The sequence below is a fragment of the Lissotriton vulgaris genome, chromosome 8 (genome assembly GCF_964263255.1).
Source record: "Lissotriton vulgaris chromosome 8, aLisVul1.2, whole genome shotgun sequence".
Classification (NCBI taxonomy): domain Eukaryota; kingdom Metazoa; phylum Chordata; class Amphibia; order Caudata; family Salamandridae; genus Lissotriton; species Lissotriton vulgaris.
Window position 1 is genome coordinate 1,530,337,335 of NC_141696.1, and position 20,092 is coordinate 1,530,357,426.

Here is a 20,092-nt window from a genome sequence, read left to right on the forward strand (position 1 = left end):
TTTAACAAAATAGATGCAGGACCTGGATTTTTAACCTCATATGGTAGAGATATGTTTTAAGGAGTCCTGTATCATTCCGCAGTTAACTGGTGCAATGGGTAAATAGCATTTTTGGGATCCAGGTTAGGTAGTTGTTTTTTTAACTCTGAATGGACTAGCACTATATTACCCAGATATTTTTGGCATGAGTAGGTAAGCAATGTCATCTGACTACTGACATCTGTGTTCAAGGGGAAGTGGAATGTGATGCAGACAAGAGTTTACTTTACAAAAAAGGACGAAATGGGAAACATTCATAGTCAAACCTGAAGGCAAGATAGGTGGAAGAAAGTTTAAAAGGAGGACAGAAAGCAAAGTCTATGTTGAATTGATCATTTTGTAGATCAGTTGATAAAAATGTTGATAGAGAAAAAAGTACTACAGCTGATTCCAAGACCTATTTTGTTAGAAGCAAGGAACCTCTTGACTGTGCCGAAACTCGGGATTGATCCAGGGACCTTTAGACCTTCAGTCTAACGCTCTCCCAACTGAGCTATTTTGGCCTGCTTATAGCTGTGGTCTTCATACTTTAATTTAAACCATTTAACGAAATAGATGCAGGACCTGGATTTTTAACCTCATATGGTAGAGATATGTTTTAAGGATTCCTGTATCATTCCGCAATTAACTGGTGCAATGGGTAAATAATATTTTTGGGATCCAGGTTAGGTCATTTTTTTTTTTAACTCCGAATGGACTAGCACTATATTACCCAGAAATATTTGGCATGAGTAGGTAAGCAATGTCATCTTACTACTGACATCTGTGTTCAAGGGGAAGTGGAAGGTAATGCAGACAAGAGTTTACTTTACAAAAAAGCATGAAATGGGAAATATTCATTGTCAAACCTGAAGGTAAGAGAGGTGGAAGCAAGTTTAGAAGGAGGACATAAAGCAAAGTTTATGTTCAATTGATTGTGTTGTAGATCAGTTGGAAAACATTTGATGAATAGAGAAAAAGTACTACAGCTGATTCCAAGGCCTATTTTGTTAGAAGCAAGGAACCTCTCAACTGTGCCGAAACCCGGGATTGAACCAGGTACCTTTAGATCTTCAGTCTAACGCTCTCCCAACTGAGCTATTTCGGCCTTCTGATAATTGGGGTCTTCATACTTTAATTTGAACCATTTAACAAAATAGATGCAGGACCTGGATTTTTAACCTCATATGGTAGAGATATGTTTTAGGGAGTCCTGTATCATTCCGCAATTAACTGGTGCAATGGGTAAATAGCATTTTTGGGATCCAGGTTAGGTAGTTGTTTTTTTAACTCTGAATGGACTAGCACTATATTACCCAGAAATATTTGGCATGAGTAGGTAAGCAATGTCATCTGACTACTGACATCTGTGTTCAAGGGGAAGTGGAAGGTAATGCAGACAAGAGTTTACTTTACAAAAAAGCATGAAATGGGAAATATTCATTGTCAAACCTGAAGGTAAGAGAGGTGGAAGCAAGTTTAGAAGGAGGACATAAAGCAAAGTCTATGTTCAATTGATTGTGTTGTAGATCAGTTGGAAAAAATTTGATGAATAGAGAAAAAGTACTACAGCTGATTCCAAGGCCTATTTTGTTAGAAGCAAGGAACCTCTCAACTGTGCCGAAACCCAGGATTGAACCAGGGACCTTTAGATCTTCACTCTAACGCTCTCCCAACTGAGCTATTTTGGCCTTCTGATAGCTTGGGTCTTCATACTCTAATTTGAACCATTTAACAAAATAGATGCAGGACCTGGATTTTTAACCTCATATGGTAGAGATATGTTTTAAGGAGTCCTGTATCATTCCACAGTTAACTGGTGCAATGGGTAAATAGCATTTTTGGGATCCAGGTTAGGTAGTTGTTTTTTTTAACTCTGAATGGACTAGCACTATATTACCCAGATATATTTGGCATGAGTAGGTAAGCAATGTCATCTAACTACTGACATCTGTGTTCAAGGGGAAGTGGAATGTGATGCAGACAAGAGTTTACTTTACAAAAAAGGACGAAATGGGAAACATTCATAGTCAAACCTGAAGGCAAGATAGGTGGAAGAAAGTTTAAAAGGAGGACAGAAAGCAAAGTCTATGTTGAATTGATCATTTTGTAGATCAGTTGATAAAAATGTTGATAGAGAAAAAAGTACTACAGCTGATTCCAACACCTATTTTGTTAGAAGCAAGGAACCTCTCAACTGTGCCGAAACCCGGGATTGAGCCAGGGACCTTTAGATCTTCAGTCTAATGCTCTCCCAACTGAGCTATTTCGGCCTGCTTATATCCGTGGTCTTCATACTTTAATTTAAACCATTTAACAAAATAGATGCAGGACCTGGATTTTTAACCTCATATGGTAGAGATATGTTTTAAGGAGTCCTGTATCATTCCGCAATTAACTGGTGCAATGGGTAAATAGCATTTTTGGGATGCAGGTTAGGTAGTTGTTTTTTTAACTCTGAATGGACTAGCACTATATTACCCAGATATATTTGGCATGAGTAGGTAAGCAATGTCATCTGACTACTGACATCTGTGTTCAAGGGCAAGTGGAAGGTAATGCAGACAAGAGTTTACTTTACAAAAAAGCATGAAATGGGAAATATTCATTGTCAAACCTGAAGGTAAGAGAGGTGGAAGAAAGTTTAGAAGGAGGACATAAAGCAAAGTCTATGTTAAATTGATTGTGTTGTAGATCAGTTGAAAAAAATTTGATGAATAGAGAAAAAGTACTACAGCTGATTCCAAGACCTATTTTGTTAGAAGCAAGGAACCTCTCAACTGTGCCGAAACCTGGGATTGAACCAGGGACCTTTAGATCTTCAGTCTAACGCTCTCCCAACTGACCTATTTCAGCCTTCTGATAATTGGGCTCTTCATATTTTAATTTGAACCATTTAACAAAATAGATGCAGGAAATGGATTTTTAAACTCATATGGTAGAGATATGTTTTAAGGAGTCCTGTATCATTCCCCAGTTAACTGGTGCAATGGGTAAATACTATAGCATTTTTGGGATCCAAGTTAGGTAGTTGTTTTTTTAACTCTGAATGGACTAGCACTATATTACCCAGATATATTTGGCATGAGTAGGTAAGCAATGTCATCTGACTACTGAGGTCTGTGTTCAAGGGGAAGTGGAATGTGATGCAGACAAGAGTTTACTTTACAAAAAAGGACGAAATGGGAAACATTCATAGTCAAACCTGAAGGCAAGATAGGTGGAAGAAAGTTTAAAAGGAGGACAGAAAGCAAAGTCTATGTTGAATTGATCATTTTGTAGATCAGTTGATAAAAATGTTGATAGAGAAAAAAGTACTACAGCTGATTCCAAGACCTATTTTGTTAGAAGCAAGGAACCTCTCAACTGTGCCAAAACTCGGGATTGAACAAGGGACTTTTAGATCTTCAGTCTAACGCTCTCCCAACTGAGCTATTTCGGCCTGCTTATAGCTGTGGTCTTCATACTTTAATTTAAACCATTTAACGAAATAGATGCAGGACCTGGATTTTTAACCTCATATGGTAGAGATATGTTTTAAGGAGTCCTGTATCATTCTGCAATTAACTGGTGCAATGGGTAAATAATATTTTTGGGATCCAGGTTAGGTCATTTTTTTTTTAACTCCGAATGGACTAGCACTATATTACCCAGACGTATTTGGCATGAGTAGGTAAGCAATGTCATCTGACTACTGACATCTGTGTTCAAGGGGTAGTGGAAGGTAATGCAGACAAGAGTTCACTTTACAAAAAAGCATGAAATGGGAAATATTCATTGTCAAACCTGAAGGTAAGAGAGGTGGAAGCAAGTTTAGAAGGAGGACATAAAGCAAAGTCTATGTTAAATTGATTGTGCTGTAGATCAGTTGGAAAAAATTTGATGAATAGAGGAAAAGTACTACAGCTGATTCCAAGACCTATTCTGTTAGAAGCAAGGAACCTCTCAACGGTGCCGAAACCCGGGATTGAACCAGGGACCTTTAGATCTTCAGTCTAACGCTCTCCCAACTGAGCTATTTCAGCCTTCTGATAGCTGGGGTCTTCATACTTTAATTTGAACCATTTAACAAAATAGATGCAGGACCTGGATTTTTAAACTCAAATGGTAGAGATATGTTTTAAGGAGTCCTGTATCATTCCCCAGTTAACTGGTGCAATGGGTAAATAGCCTTTTTGGGATCCAGGTTAGGTAGTTGTTTTTTTAACTCTGAATGGACTAGCACTATATTACCCAGATATATTTGGCATGAGTAGGTAAGCAATGTCATCTGACTACTGACATCTGTGTTCAAGGGGAAGTGGAATGTGATGCAGACAAGAGTTTACTTTACAAAAAAGGACGAAATGGGAAACATTCATAGTCAAACCTGAAGGCAAGATAGGTGGAAGAAAGTTTAAAAGGAGGACAGAAAGCAAAGTCTACGTTGAATTGATCATTTTGTAGATCAGTTGATAAAAATGTTGATAGAGAAAAAAGTACTACAGCTGATTCCAAGACCTATTTTGTTAGAAGCAAGGAACCTCTCAACTGTGCCGAAACCCGGGATTGAACCAGGGACCTTTAGATCTTCAGTCTAACGCTCTCCCAACTGAGCTATTTCGGCCTGCTTATAGCTGTGGTCTTCATACTTTAATTTAAACCATTTAACAAAATAGATGGAGGACCTGGATTTTTAACCTCATATGGTAGAGATATGTTTTAAGGAGTCCTGTATCATTCCGCAATTAACAGGTGCAATGGGTAAATAGCATTTTTGGGATCCAGGTTAGGTAGTTGTTTTTTTAACTCTGAATGGACTAGCACTATATTACCCAGAAATATTTGGCATGAGTAGGTAAGCAATGTCATCTGACTACTGACATCTGTGTTCAAGGGGAAGTGGAAGGTAATGCAGACAAGAGTTTACTTTACAAAAAAGCATGAAATGGGAAATATTCATTGTCAAACCTGAAGGTAAGAGATGTGGAAGCAAGTTTAGAAGGAGGACATAAAGCAAAGTCTATGTTAAATTGATTGTGTTGTAGATCAGTTAGAAAACTTTGATGAATAGAGAAAAAGTACTACAGCTGATTCCAAGACCTATTTTGTTAGAAGCAAGGAACCTCTCAACTGTGCCGAAACCCAGGATTGAACCAGGGACCTTAAGAACTTCAGTCTAACGCTCTCCCAACTGAGCTATTTCAGCCTTCTGATAGCTGGGGTCTTCATACTTTAATTTGAACCATTTAACAAAATAGATGCAGGACCTGGATTTTTAACCTCATATGGTAGAGATATGTTTTATGGAGTCCTGTATCATTCCACAGTTAACTGGTGCAATGGGTAAATAGCATTTTTGGGATCCAGGTTAGGTAGTTGTTTTTTTAACTCTGAATGGACTAGCACTATATTACCCAGATATATTTGGCATGAGTAGGTAAGCAATGTCATCTGACTACTGACATCTGTGTTCAAGGGGAAGTGGAATGTGATGCAGACAAGAGTTTACTTTACAAAAAAGGACGAAATGGGAAACATTCATAGTCAAACCTGAAGGCAAGATAGGTGGAAGAAAGTTTAAAAGGAGGACAGAAAGCAAAGTCTATGTTGAATTGATCATTTTGTAGATCAGTTGATAAAAATGTTGATAGAGAAAAAACTACTACAGCTGATTCCAATACCTATTTTGTTAGAAGCAAGGAACCTATCGACTGTGCCGAAACTCGGGATTGAACCAGGGACCTTTAGATCTTCTGTCTAACGCTCTCCCAACTGAGCTATTTCGGCCTGCTTATATCTGTGGTCTTCATACTTTAATTTAAACCATTTAACAAAATAGATGCAGGACCTGGACTTTTTAACCTCATATGGTAGAGATATGTTTTAAGGAGTCCTGTATCATTCCGCAATTAACTGGTGCAATGGGTAAATAATATTTTTGGGATCCAGGTTAGGTAGTTGTTTTTTTAACTCTGAATGGACTAGCACTATATTACCCAGATATATTTGGCATGAGTAGGTAAGCAATGTCATCTGACTACTGACATCTGTGTTCAAGGGGAAGTGGAAGGTAATGCAGACAAGAGTTTACTTTACAAAAAAGCATGAAATGGGAAATATTCATTGTCAAACCTGAAGGTAAGAGAGGTGGAAGCAAGTTTAGAAGGAGGACATAAAGCAAAGTCTATGTTAAATTGATTGTGTTATAGATCAGTTGGAAAAAATTTGATGAATAGAGAAAAAGTACTACAGCTGATTCCAAGACCTATTTTGTTAGAAGCAAGGAACCTCTCAACTGTGCCGAAACCCAGGATTGAACCAGGGACCTTTAGATCTTCAGTCTAACGCTCTCCCAACTGAGCTATTTCGGCCTTCTGATAATTGGGGTCTTCATACTTTAATTTGAACCATTTAACAAAATAGATGCAGGAACTGGATTTTTAAACTCATATGGTAGAGATATGTTTTAAGGAGTCCTGTATCATTCCCCAGTTAACTGGTGCAATGGGTAAATAGCATTTTTGGGATCCAGGTTAGGTAGTTGTTTTTTTAACTCTGAATGGACTAGCACTATATTACCCAGATATATTTGGCATGAGTAGGTAAGCAATGTCATCTGACTACTGACATCTGTGTTCAAGGGGAAGTGGAATGTGATGCAGACAAGAGTTTACTTTACAAAAAAGGACGAAATGGGAAACATTCATAGTCAAACCTGAAGGCAAGATAGGTGGAAGAAAGTTTAAAAGGAGGACAGAAAGCAAAGTCTATGTTGAATTGATCATTTTGTAGATCAGTTGATAAAAATGTTGATAGAGAAAAAAGTACTACAGCAGATTCCAAGACCTATTTTGTTAGAAGCAAGGAACCTCTGGACTGTGCCGAAACTCGGGATTGAACCAGGTACCTTTAGATCTTCAGTCTAACGCTCTCCCAACTGAGCTATTTCCGCCTGCTTATAGCTGTGGTCTTCATACTTTAATTTAAACCATTTAACGAAATAGATGCAGGACCTGGATTTTTAACCTCATATGGTAGAGATATGTTTCAAGGAGTCCTGTATCATTCCGCAATTAACTGGTGCAATGGGTAAATAATATTTTTGGGATCCAGGTTAGGTCATTTTTTTTTTAACTCCGAATGGACTAGCACTATATTACCCAGACGTATTTGGCATGAGTAGGTAAGCAATGTCATCTGACTACTGAAATCTGTATTCAAGCGGAAGTGGAAGGTAATGCAGACAAGAGTTTACTTTACAAAAAAGCATGAAATGGGAAATATTCATTGTCAAACCTGAATGTAAGAGATGTGGAAGCAAGTTTAGAAGGAGGACATAAAGCAAAGTCTATGTTAAATTGATTGTGTTGTAGATCAGTTGGAAAACTTTGATGAATAGAGAAAAAGTACTACAGCTGATTCCAAGACCTATTTTGTTAGAAGCAAGGAACCTCTCAACTGTGCCGAAACCCAGGATTGAACCAGGGACCTTAAGAACTTCAGTCTAACGCTCTCCCAACTGAGCTATTTCAGCCTTCTGATAGCTGGTGTCTTCATACTTTAATTTGAACCATTTAACAAAATAGATGCAGGACCTGGATTTTTAACCTCATATGGTAGAGATATGTTTTATGGAGTCCTGTATCATTCCACAGTTAACTGGTGCAATGGGTAAATAGCATTTTTGGGATCCAGGTTAGGTAGTTGTTTTTTTAACTCTGAATGGACTAGCACTATATTACCCAGATATATTTGGCATAAGCAATGTCATCTGACTACTGACATCTGTGTTCAAGGGGAAGTGGAATGTGATGCAGACAAGAGTTTACTTTACAAAAAAGGACGAAATGGGAAACATTCATAGTCAAACCTGAAGGCAAGATAGGTGGAAGAAAGTTTAAAAGGAGGACAGAAAGCAACGTCTATGTTGAATTGATCATTTTGTAGATCAGTTGATAAAAATGTTGATAGAGAAAAAAGTACTACAGCTGATTCCAAGACCTATTTTGTTAGAAGCAAGGAACCTCTCAACTGTGCCGAAACCCAGGATTGAACAAGGGACCTTTAGATCTTCTGTCTAACGCTCTCCCAACTGAGCAATTTCGGCCTGCTTATATCTGTGGTCTTCATACTTTAATTTAAACCATTTAACAAAATAGATGCAGGACCTGGACTTTTTAACCTCATATGGTAGAGATATGTTTTAAGGAGTCCTGTATCATTCCGCAATTAACTGGTGCAATGGGTAAATAGCATTTTTGGGATCCAGGTTAGGTAGTTGTTTTTTTAACTCTGAATGGACTAGCACTATATTACCCAGAAATATTTGGCATGAGTAGGTAAGCAATGTCATCTGACTACTGACATCTGTGTTCAAGGGGAAGTGGAAAGTAATGCAGACAAGAGTTTACTTTACAAAAAAGCATGAAATGGGAAATATTCATTGTCAAACCTGAAGGTAAGAGAGGTGGAAGCAAGTTTAGAAGGAGGACATAAAGCAAAGTCTATGTTCAATTGATTGTGTTGTAGATCAGTTGGAAAAAATTTGATGAATAGAGAAAAAGTACTACAGCTGATTCCAAGGCCTATTTTGTTAGAAGCAAGGAACCTCTCAACTGTGCCGAAACCCAGGATTGAACCAGGGACCTTTAGATCTTCACTCTAACACTCTCCCAACTGAGCTATTTCGGCCTTCTGATACCTGGGGTCTTCATACTCTAATTTGAACCATTTAACAAAATAGATGCAGGACCTGGATTTTTAACCTCATATGGTAGAGATATGTTTTAAGGAGTCCTGTATCATTCCCCAGTTAACTGGTGCAATGGGTAAATAGCATTTTTGGGATCCAGGTTAGGTAGTTGTTTTTTTTAACTCTGAATGGACTAGCACTATATTACCCAGATATATTTGGCATGAGTAGGTAAGCAATGTCATCTGACTACTGACATCTGTGTTCAAGGGGAAGTGGAATGTGATGCAGACAAGAGTTTACTTTACAAAAAAGGACGAAATGGGAAACATTCATAGTCAAACCTGAAGGCAAGATAGGTGGAAGAAAGTTTAAAAGGAGGACAGAAAGCAAAGTCTACGTTGAATTGATCATTTTGTAGATCAGTTGATAAAAATGTTGATAGAGAAAAAAGTACTACAGCTGATTCCAAGACCTATTTTGTTAGAAGCAAGGAACCTCTCAACTGTGCCGAAACCCGGGATTGAACCAGGGACCTTTAGATCTTCAGTCTAACGCTCTCCCAACTGAGCTATTTCGGCCTGCTTATAGCTGTGGTCTTCATACTTTAATTTAAACCATTTAACAAAATAGATGGAGGACCTGGATTTTTAACCTCATATGGTAGAGATATGTTTTAAGGAGTCCTGTATCATTCCGCAATTAACAGGTGCAATGGGTAAATAGCATTTTTGGGATCCAGGTTAGGTAGTTGTTTTTTTAACTCTGAATGGACTAGCACTATATTACCCAGAAATATTTGGCATGAGTAGGTAAGCAATGTCATCTGACTACTGACATCTGTGTTCAAGGGGAAGTGGAAGGTAATGCAGACAAGAGTTTACTTTACAAAAAAGCATGAAATGGGAAATATTAATTGTCAAACCTGAAGGTAAGAGATGTGGAAGCAAGTTTAGAAGGAGGACATAAAGCAAAGTCTATGTTAAATTGATTGTGTTGTAGATCAGTTAGAAAACTTTGATGAATAGAGAAAAAGTACTACAGCTGATTCCAAGACCTATTTTGTTAGAAGCAAGGAACCTCTCAACTGTGCCGAAACCCAGGATTGAACCAGGGACCTTAAGAACTTCAGTCTAACGCTCTCCCAACTGAGCTATTTCAGCCTTCTGATAGCTGGGGTCTTCATACTTTAATTTGAACCATTTAACAAAATAGATGCAGGACCTGGATTTTTAACCTCATATGGTAGAGATATGTTTTATGGAGTCCTGTATCATTCCACAGTTAACTGGTGCAATGGGTAAATAGCATTTTTGGGATCCAGGTTAGGTAGTTGTTTTTTTAACTCTGAATGGACTAGCACTATATTACCCAGATATATTTGGCATGAGTAGGTAAGCAATGTCATCTGACTACTGACATCTGTGTTCAAGGGGAAGTGGAATGTGATGCAGACAAGAGTTTACTTTACAAAAAAGGACGAAATGGGAAACATTCATAGTCAAACCTGAAGGCAAGATAGGTGGAAGAAAGTTTAAAAGGAGGACAGAAAGCAAAGTCTATGTTGAATTGATCATTTTGTAGATCAGTTGATAAAAATGTTGATAGAGAAAAAACTACTACAGCTGATTCCAAGACCTATTTTGTTAGAAGCAAGGAACCTATCGACTGTGCCGAAACTCGGGATTGAACCAGGGACCTTTAGATCTTCTGTCTAACGCTCTCCCAACTGAGCTATTTCGGCCTGCTTATATCTGTGGTCTTCATACTTTAATTTAAACCATTTAACAAAATAGATGCAGGACCTGGACTTTTTAACCTCATATGGTAGAGATATGTTTTAAGGAGTCCTGTATCATTCCGCAATTAACTGGTGCAATGGGTAAATAATATTTTTGGGATCCAGGTTAGGTAGTTGTTTTTTTAACTCTGAATGGACTAGCACTATATTACCCAGATATATTTGGCATGAGTAGGTAAGCAATGTCATCTGACTACTGACATCTGTGTTCAAGGGGAAGTGGAAGGTAATGCAGACAAGAGTTTACTTTACAAAAAAGCATGAAATGGGAAATATTCATTGTCAAACCTGAAGGTAAGAGAGGTGGAAGCAAGTTTAGAAGGAGGACATAAAGCAAAGTCTATGTTAAATTGATTGTGTTATAGATCAGTTGGAAAAAATTTGATGAATAGAGAAAAAGTACTACAGCTGATTCCAAGACCTATTTTGTTAGAAGCAAGGAACCTCTCAACTGTGCCGAAACCCGGGATTGAACCAGGGACCTTTAGATCTTCAGTCTAACGCTCTCCCAACTGAGCTATTTCGGCCTTCTGATAATTGGGGTCTTCATACTTTAATTTGAACCATTTAACAAAATAGATGCAGGAACTGGATTTTTAAACTCATATGGTAGAGATATGTTTTAAGGAGTCCTGTATCATTCCCCAGTTAACTGGTGCAATGGGTAAATAGCATTTTTGGGATCCAGGTTAGGTAGTTGTTTTTTTAACTCTGAATGGACTAGCACTATATTACCCAGATATATTTGGCATGAGTAGGTAAGCAATGTCATCTGACTACTGACATCTGTGTTCAAGGGGAAGTGGAATGTGATGCAGACAAGAGTTTACTTTACAAAAAAGGACGAAATGGGAAACATTCATAGTCAAACCTGAAGGCAAGATAGGTGGAAGAAAGTTTAAAAGGAGGACAGAAAGCAAAGTCTATGTTGAATTGATCATTTTGTAGATCAGTTGATAAAAATGTTGATAGAGAAAAAAGTACTACAGCTGATTCCAAGACCTATTTTGTTAGAAGCAAGGAACCTCTCAACTGTGCCGAAACCCGGGATTGAACCAGGGACCTTTAGATCTTCAGTCTAACGCTCTCCCAACTGAGCTATTTCGGCCTGCTTATAGCTGTGGTCTTCATACTTTAATTTAAACCATTTAACAAAATAGATGGAGGACCTGGATTTTTAACCTCATATGGTAGAGATATGTTTTAAGGAGTCCTGTATCATTCCGCAATTAACAGGTGCAATGGGTAAATAGCATTTTTGGGATCCAGGTTAGGTAGTTGTTTTTTTAACTCTGAATGGACTAGCACTATATTACCCAGAAATATTTGGCATGAGTAGGTAAGCAATGTCATCTGACTACTGACATCTGTGTTCAAGGGGAAGTGGAAGGTAATGCAGACAAGAGTTTACTTTACAAAAAAGCATGAAATGGGAAATATTCATTGTCAAACCTGAAGGTAAGAGATGTGGAAGCAAGTTTAGAAGGAGGACATAAAGCAAAGTCTATGTTAAATTGATTGTGTTGTAGATCAGTTAGAAAACTTTGATGAATAGAGAAAAAGTACTACAGCTGATTCCAAGACCTATTTTGTTAGAAGCAAGGAACCTCTCAACTGTGCCGAAACCCAGGATTGAACCAGGGACCTTAAGAACTTCAGTCTAACGCTCTCCCAACTGAGCTATTTCAGCCTTCTGATAGCTGGGGTCTTCATACTTTAATTTGAACCATTTAACAAAATAGATGCAGGACCTGGATTTTTAACCTCATATGGTAGAGATATGTTTTATGGAGTCCTGTATCATTCCACAGTTAACTGGTGCAATGGGTAAATAGCATTTTTGGGATCCAGGTTGGGTAGTTGTTTTTTTAACTCTGAATGGACTAGCACTATATTACCCAGATATATTTGGCATGAGTAGGTAAGCAATGTCATCTGACTACTGACATCTGTGTTCAAGGGGAAGTGGAATGTGATGCAGACAAGAGTTTACTTTACAAAAAAGGACGAAATGGGAAACATTCATAGTCAAACCTGAAGGCAAGATAGGTGGAAGAAAGTTTAAAAGGAGGACAGAAAGCAAAGTCTATGTTGAATTGATCATTTTGTAGATCAGTTGATAAAAATGTTGATAGAGAAAAAACTACTACAGCTGATTCCAAGACCTATTTTGTTAGAAGCAAGGAACCTATCGACTGTGCCGAAACTCGGGATTGAACCAGGGACCTTTAGATCTTCTGTCTAACGCTCTCCCAACTGAGCTATTTCGGCCTGCTTATATCTGTGGTCTTCATACTTTAATTTAAACCATTTAACAAAATAGATGCAGGACCTGGACTTTTTAACCTCATATGGTAGAGATATGTTTTAAGGAGTCCTGTATCATTCCGCAATTAACTGGTGCAATGGGTAAATAATATTTTTGGGATCCAGGTTAGGTAGTTGTTTTTTTAACTCTGAATGGACTAGCACTATATTACCCAGATATATTTGGCATGAGTAGGTAAGCAATGTCATCTGACTACTGACATCTGTGTTCAAGGGGAAGTGGAAGGTAATGCAGACAAGAGTTTACTTTACAAAAAAGCATGAAATGGGAAATATTCACTGTCAAACCTGAAGGTAAGAGAGGTGGAAGCAAGTTTAGAAGGAGGACATAAAGCAAAGTCTATGTTAAATTGATTGTGTTATAGATCAGTTGGAAAAAATTTGATGAATAGAGAAAAAGTACTACAGCTGATTCCAAGACCTATTTTGTTAGAAGCAAGGAACCTCTCAACTGTGCCGAAACCCGGGATTGAACCAGGGACCTTTAGATCTTCAGTCTAACGCTCTCCCAACTGAGCTATTTCGGCCTTCTGATAATTGGGGTCTTCATACTTTAATTTGAACCATTTAACAAAATAGATGCAGGAACTGGATTTTTAAACTCATATGGTAGAGATATGTTTTAAGGAGTCCTGTATCATTCCCCAGTTAACTGGTGCAATGGGTAAATAGCATTTTTGGGATCCAGGTTAGGTAGTTGTTTTTTTAACTCTGAATGGACTAGCACTATATTACCCAGATATATTTGGCATGAGTAGGTAAGCAATGTCATCTGACTACTGACATCTGTGTTCAAGGGGAAGTGGAATGTGATGCAGACAAGAGTTTACTTTACAAAAAAGGACGAAATGGGAAACATTCATAGTCAAACCTGAAGGCAAGATAGGTGGAAGAAAGTTTAAAAGGAGGACAGAAAGCAAAGTCTATGTTGAATTGATCATTTTGTAGATCAGTTGATAAAAATGTTGATAGAGAAAAAAGTACTACAGCTGATTCCAAGACCTATTTTGTTAGAAGCAAGGAACCTCTGGACTGTGCCGAAACTCGGGATTGAACCAGGTACCTTTAGATCTTCAGTCTAACGCTCTCCCAACTGAGCTATTTCCGCCTGCTTATAGCTGTGGTCTTCATACTTTAATTTAAACCATTTAACGAAATAGATGCAGGACCTGGATTTTTAACCTCATATGGTAGAGATATGTTTCAAGGAGTCCTGTATCATTCCGCAATTAACTGGTGCAATGGGTAAATAATATTTTTGGGATCCAGGTTAGGTCATTTTTTTTTTAACTCCGAATGGACTAGCACTATATTACCCAGACGTATTTGGCATGAGTAGGTAAGCAATGTCATCTGACTACTGAAATCTGTATTCAAGCGGAAGTGGAAGGTAATGCAGACAAGAGTTTACTTTACAAAAAAGCATGAAATGGGAAATATTCATTGTCAAACCTGAATGTAAGAGATGTGGAAGCAAGTTTAGAAGGAGGACATAAAGCAAAGTCTATGTTAAATTGATTGTGTTGTAGATCAGTTGGAAAACTTTGATGAATAGAGAAAAAGTACTACAGCTGATTCCAAGACCTATTTTGTTAGAAGCAAGGAACCTCTCAACTGTGCCGAAACCCAGGATTGAACCAGGGACCTTAAGAACTTCAGTCTAACGCTCTCCCAACTGAGCTATTTCAGCCTTCTGATAGCTGGGGTCTTCATACTTTAATTTGAACCATTTAACAAAATAGATGCAGGACCTGGATTTTTAACCTCATATGGTAGAGATATGTTTTATGGAGTCCTGTATCATTCCACAGTTAACTGGTGCAATGGGTAAATAGCATTTTTGGGATCCAGGTTATATAGTTGTTTTTTTAACTCTGAATGGACTAGCACTATATTACCCAGATATATTTGGCATAAGCAATGTCATCTGACTACTGACATCTGTGTTCAAGGGGAAGTGGAATGTGATGCAGACAAGAGTTTACTTTACAAAAAAGGACGAAATGGGAAACATTCATAGTCAAACCTGAAGGCAAGATAGGTGGAAGAAAGTTTAAAAGGAGGACAGAAAGCAACGTCTATGTTGAATTGATCATTTTGTAGATCAGTTGATAAAAATGTTGATAGAGAAAAAAGTACTACAGCTGATTCCAAGACCTATTTTGTTAGAAGCAAGGAACCTCTCAACTGTGCCGAAACCCAGGATTGAACAAGGGACCTTTAGATCTTCTGTCTAACGCTCTCCCAACTGAGCAATTTCGGCCTGCTTATATCTGTGGTCTTCATACTTTAATTTAAACCATTTAACAAAATAGATGCAGGACCTGGACTTTTTAACCTCATATGGTAGAGATATGTTTTAAGGAGTCCTGTATCATTCCGCAATTAACTGGTGCAATGGGTAAATAGCATTTTTGGGATCCAGGTTAGGTAGTTGTTTTTTTAACTCTGAATGGACTAGCACTATATTACCCAGAAATATTTGGCATGAGTAGGTAAGCAATGTCATCTGACTACTGACATCTGTGTTCAAGGGGAAGTGGAAAGTAATGCAGACAAGAGTTTACTTTACAAAAAAGCATGAAATGGGAAATATTCATTGTCAAACCTGAAGGTAAGAGAGGTGGAAGCAAGTTTAGAAGGAGGACATAAAGCAAAGTCTATGTTCAATTGATTGTGTTGTAGATCAGTTGGAAAAAATTTGATGAATAGAGAAAAAGTACTACAGCTGATTCCAAGGCCTATTTTGTTAGAAGCAAGGAACCTCTCAACTGTGCCGAAACCCAGGATTGAACCAGGGACCTTTAGATCTTCACTCTAACACTCTCCCAACTGAGCTATTTCGGCCTTCTGATACCTGGGGTCTTCATACTCTAATTTGAACCATTTAACAAAATAGATGCAGGACCTGGATTTTTAACCTCATATGGTAGAGATATGTTTTAAGGAGTCCTGTATCATTCCCCAGTTAACTGGTGCAATGGGTAAATAGCATTTTTGGGATCCAGGTTAGGTAGTTGTTTTTTTTAACTCTGAATGGACTAGCACTATATTACCCAGATATATTTGGCATGAGTAGGTAAGCAATGTCATCTGACTACTGACATCTGTGTTCAAGGGGAAGTGGAATGTGATGCAGACAAGAGTTTACTTTACAAAAAAGGACGAAATGGGAAACATTCATAGTCAAACCTGAAGGCAAGATAGGTGGAAGAAAGTTTAAAAGTAGGACAGAAAGCAAAGTCTATGTTGAATTGATCATTTTGTAGATCAGTTGATAAAAATGTTGATAGAGAAAAAAGTACTACAGCTGATTCCAAGACCTATTTTGTTAGAAGCAAGGAACCTCTCAACTGTGCCAGAACCCGGGATTGAACCAGGGACCTTTAGATCTTCAGTCTAACGCTCTCCCAACTGAGCTATTTCGGCCTTCTGATAATTGGAGTCTTCATACTTTAATTTGAACCATTTAACGAAATAGATGCAGGACCTGGATTTTTAACCTCATATGGTAGAGATATGTTTCAAGGAGTCCTGTATCATTCCGCAATTAACTGGTGCAATGGGTAAATAATATTTTTGGGATCCAGGTTAGGTCATTTTTTTTTTAACTCCGAATGGTCTAGCACTATATTACCCAGACGTATTTGGCATGAGTAGGTAAGCAATGTCATCTGACTACTGACATCTGTGTTCAAGCGGAAGTGGAAGGTAATGCAGACAAGAGTTTACTTTACAAAAAAGCATGAAATGGGAAATATTCATTGTCAAACCTGAAGGTAAGAGATGTGGAAGCAAGTTTAGAAGGAGGACATAAAGCAAAGTCTATGTTAAATTGATTGTGTTGTAGATCAGTTGGAAAACTTTGATAAATAGAAAAAAAGTACTACAGCTGATTCCAAGACCTATTTTGTTAGAAGCAAGGAACCTCTCAACTGTGCCGAAACCCAGGATTGAACCAGGGACCTTAAGAACTTCAGTCTAACGCTCTCCCAACTGAGCTATTTCAGCCTTCTGATAGGTGGGGTCTTCATACTTTAATTTGAACCATTTAACAAAATAGATGCAGGACCTGGATTTTTAACCTCATATGGTAGAGATATGTTTTATGGAGTCCTGTATCATTCCGCAGTTAACTGGTGCAATGGGTAAATAGCATTTTTGGGATCCAGGTTAGGTAGTTGTTTTTTTAACTCTGAATGGACTAGCACTATTTTACCCAGATATATTTGGCATGAGTAGGTAAGCAATGTCATCTGACTACTGACATCTGTGTTCAAGGGGAAGTGGAATGTGATGCAGACAAGAGTTTACTTTACAAAAAAGGACGAAATGGGAAACATTCATAGTCAAACCTGAAGGCAAGATAGGTGGAAGAAAGTTTAAAAGGAGGACAGAAAGCAACGTCTATGTTGAATTGATCATTTTGTAGATCAGTTGATAAAAATGTTGATAGAGAAAAAAGTACTACAGCTGATGCCAAGACCTATTTTGTTAGAAGCAAGGAACCTCTCAACTGTGCCGAAACCCAGTATTGAACAAGGGACCTTTAGATCTTCTGTCTAACGCTCTCCCAACTAAGCTATTTCGGCCTGCTTATATCTGTGGTCTTCATACTTTAATTTAAACCATTTAACAAAATAGATGCAGGACCTGGACTTTTTAACCTCATATGGTAGAGATATGTTTTAAGGAGTCCTGTATCATTCCGCAATTAACTGGTGCAATGGGTAAATAGCATTTTTGGGATCCAGGTTAGGTAGTTGTTTTTTTAACTCTGAATGAACTAGCACTATATTACCCAGAAATATTTGGCATGAGTAGGTAAGCAATGTCATCTGACTACTGACATCTGTGTTCAAGGGGAAGTGGAAGGTAATGCAGACAAGAGTTTACTTTACCAAAAAGCATGAAATGGGAAATATTCATTGTCAAACCTGAAGGTAAGAGAGGTGGAAGCAAGTTTAGAAGGAGGACATAAAGCAAAGTCTATGTTCAATTGATTGTGTTGTAGATCAGTTGGAAAAAATTTGATGAATAGAGAAAAAGTACTACAGCTGATTCCAAGGCCTATTTTGTTAGAAGCAAGGAACCTCTCAACTGTGCCGAAACCCAGGATTGAACCAGGGACCTTTAGATCTTCACTCTAACGCTCTCCCAACTGAGCTATTTCGGCCTTCTGATACCTGGGGTCTTCATACTCTAATTTGAACCATTTAACAAAATAGATGCAGGACCTGGATTTTTAACCTCATATGGTAGAGATATGTTTTAAGGAGTCCTGTATCATTCCCCAGTTAACTCGTGCAATGGGTAAATAGCATTTTTGGGATCCAGGTTAGGTAGTTGTTTTTTTAACTCTGAATGGACTAGCACTATATTACCCAGATATATTTGGCATGAGTAGGTAAGCAATGTCATCTGACTACTGACATCTGTGTTCAAGGGGAAGTGGAATGTGATGCAGACAAGAGTTTACTTTACAAAAAAGGACGAAATGGGAAACATTCATAGTCAAACCTGAAGGCAAGATAGGTGGAAGAAAGTTTAAAAGTAGGACAGAAAGCAAAGTCTATGTTGAATTGATCATTTTGTAGATCAGTTGATAAAAATGTTGATAGAGAAAAAAGTACTACAGCTGATTCAAAGACCTATTTTGTTAGAAGCAAGGAACCTCTCAACTGTGCCGAAACCCGGGATTGAACAAGGGACCTTTAGATCTTCAGTCTAACGCTCTCCCAACTGAGCTATTTCGGCCTGCTTATAGCTGTGGTCTTCATACTTTAATTTAAACCATTTAACGAAATGGATGCAGGACCTGGAGTTTTTAAACTCATATGGTAGAGATATGTTTTAAGGAGTCCTGTATCATTCCGCAATTAACTGGTGCAATGGGTAAATAATATTTTTGGGATCCAGGTTAGGTCATTTTCTTTTTTAAACTCCAAATGGACTAGCACTATATTACCCAGACGTATTTGGCATGAGTAGGTAAGCAATGTCATCTGACTACTGACATCTGTGTTCAAGCGGAAGTGGAAGGTAATGCAGACAAGAGTTTACTTTACAAAAAATCATGAAATGGGAAATATTCATTGTCAAACCTGAAGGTAAGAGATGTGGAAGCAAGTTTAGAAGGAGGACATAAAGCAAAGTCTATGTTAAATTGATTGTGTTGTAGATCAGTTGGAAAACTTTGATGAATAGAGAAAAAGTACTACAGCTGATTCCAAGACCTATTTTGTTAGAAGCAAGGAACCTCTCAACTGTGCCGAAACCCAGGATTGAACCAGGGACCTTTAGATCTTCAGTCTAACGCTCTCCCAACTAAGCTATTTCAGCCTTCTGATAGCTGGGGTCTTCATACTTTAATTTGAACCATGTAACAAAATAGATGCAGGACCTGGATTTTTAACCTCATATGGTAGAGATATGTTTTAAGGAGTCCTGTATCATTCCGCAGTTAACTGGTGCAATAGGTAAATAGCATTTTTGGGATCCAGGTTAGGTAGTTGTTTTTTTAACTCTGAATGGACTAGCACTATATTACCCAGATATATTTGGCATGAGTAGGTAAGCAATGTCATCTGACTACTGACATCTGTGTTCAAGGGGAAGTGGAATGTGATGCAGACAAGAGTTTACTTTACAAAAAAGGACGAAATGGGAAACATTCATAGTCAAACCTGAAGGCAAGATAGGTGGAAGAAAGTTTAAAAGGAGGACAGAAAGCAACGTCTATGTTGAATTGATCATTTTGTAGATCAGTTGATAAAAATGTTGATAGAGAAAAAAGTACTACAGCTGATGCCAAGACCTATTTTGTTAGAAGCAAGGAACCTCTCAACTGTGCCGAAACCCAGGATTGAACAAGGGACCTTTAGATCTTCTGTCTAACGCTCTCCCAACTAAGCTATTTCGGCCTGCTTATATCTGTGGTCTTCATACTTTAATTTAAACCATTTAACAAAATAGATGCAGGACCTGGACTTTTTAACCTCATATGGTAGAGATATGTTTTAAGGAGTCCTGTATCATTCCGCAATTAACTGGTGCAATGGGTAAATAGCATTTTTGGGATCCAGGTTAGGTAGTTGTTTTTTTAACTCTGAATGAACTAGCACTATATTACCCAGAAATATTTGGCATGAGTAGGTAAGCAATGTCATCTGACTACTGACATCTGTGTTCAAGGGGAAGTGGAAGGTAATGCAGACAAGAGTTTACTTTACCAAAAAGCATGAAATGGGAAATATTCATTGTCAAACCTG

The 20,092-nt window shown here is 38.0% G+C and overlaps 5 non-coding genes across 5 annotated transcripts; all 5 read right to left on the minus strand.

The window, feature by feature from the left end:
- Positions 1 to 4,551: 4,551 nt before the first annotated feature.
- Positions 4,552 to 4,624, minus strand: TRNAF-GAA (transfer RNA phenylalanine (anticodon GAA)). Its single transcript has one exon. It is a non-coding gene; the product is annotated as a tRNA-Phe (tRNA).
- Positions 4,625 to 9,200: 4,576 nt separating this feature from the next.
- Positions 9,201 to 9,273, minus strand: TRNAF-GAA (transfer RNA phenylalanine (anticodon GAA)). The gene has a single exon. It is a non-coding gene; the product is annotated as a tRNA-Phe (tRNA).
- Positions 9,274 to 10,947: 1,674 nt separating this feature from the next.
- Positions 10,948 to 11,020, minus strand: TRNAF-GAA (transfer RNA phenylalanine (anticodon GAA)). Its single transcript has one exon. It is a non-coding gene; the product is annotated as a tRNA-Phe (tRNA).
- A 508-nt stretch (positions 11,021 to 11,528) lies between these two features.
- TRNAF-GAA (transfer RNA phenylalanine (anticodon GAA)) lies at positions 11,529 to 11,601 on the minus strand. Its single transcript has one exon. It is a non-coding gene; the product is annotated as a tRNA-Phe (tRNA).
- Positions 11,602 to 13,275: 1,674 nt separating this feature from the next.
- TRNAF-GAA (transfer RNA phenylalanine (anticodon GAA)) lies at positions 13,276 to 13,348 on the minus strand. The gene has a single exon. It is a non-coding gene; the product is annotated as a tRNA-Phe (tRNA).
- Positions 13,349 to 20,092: the final 6,744 nt, after the last annotated feature.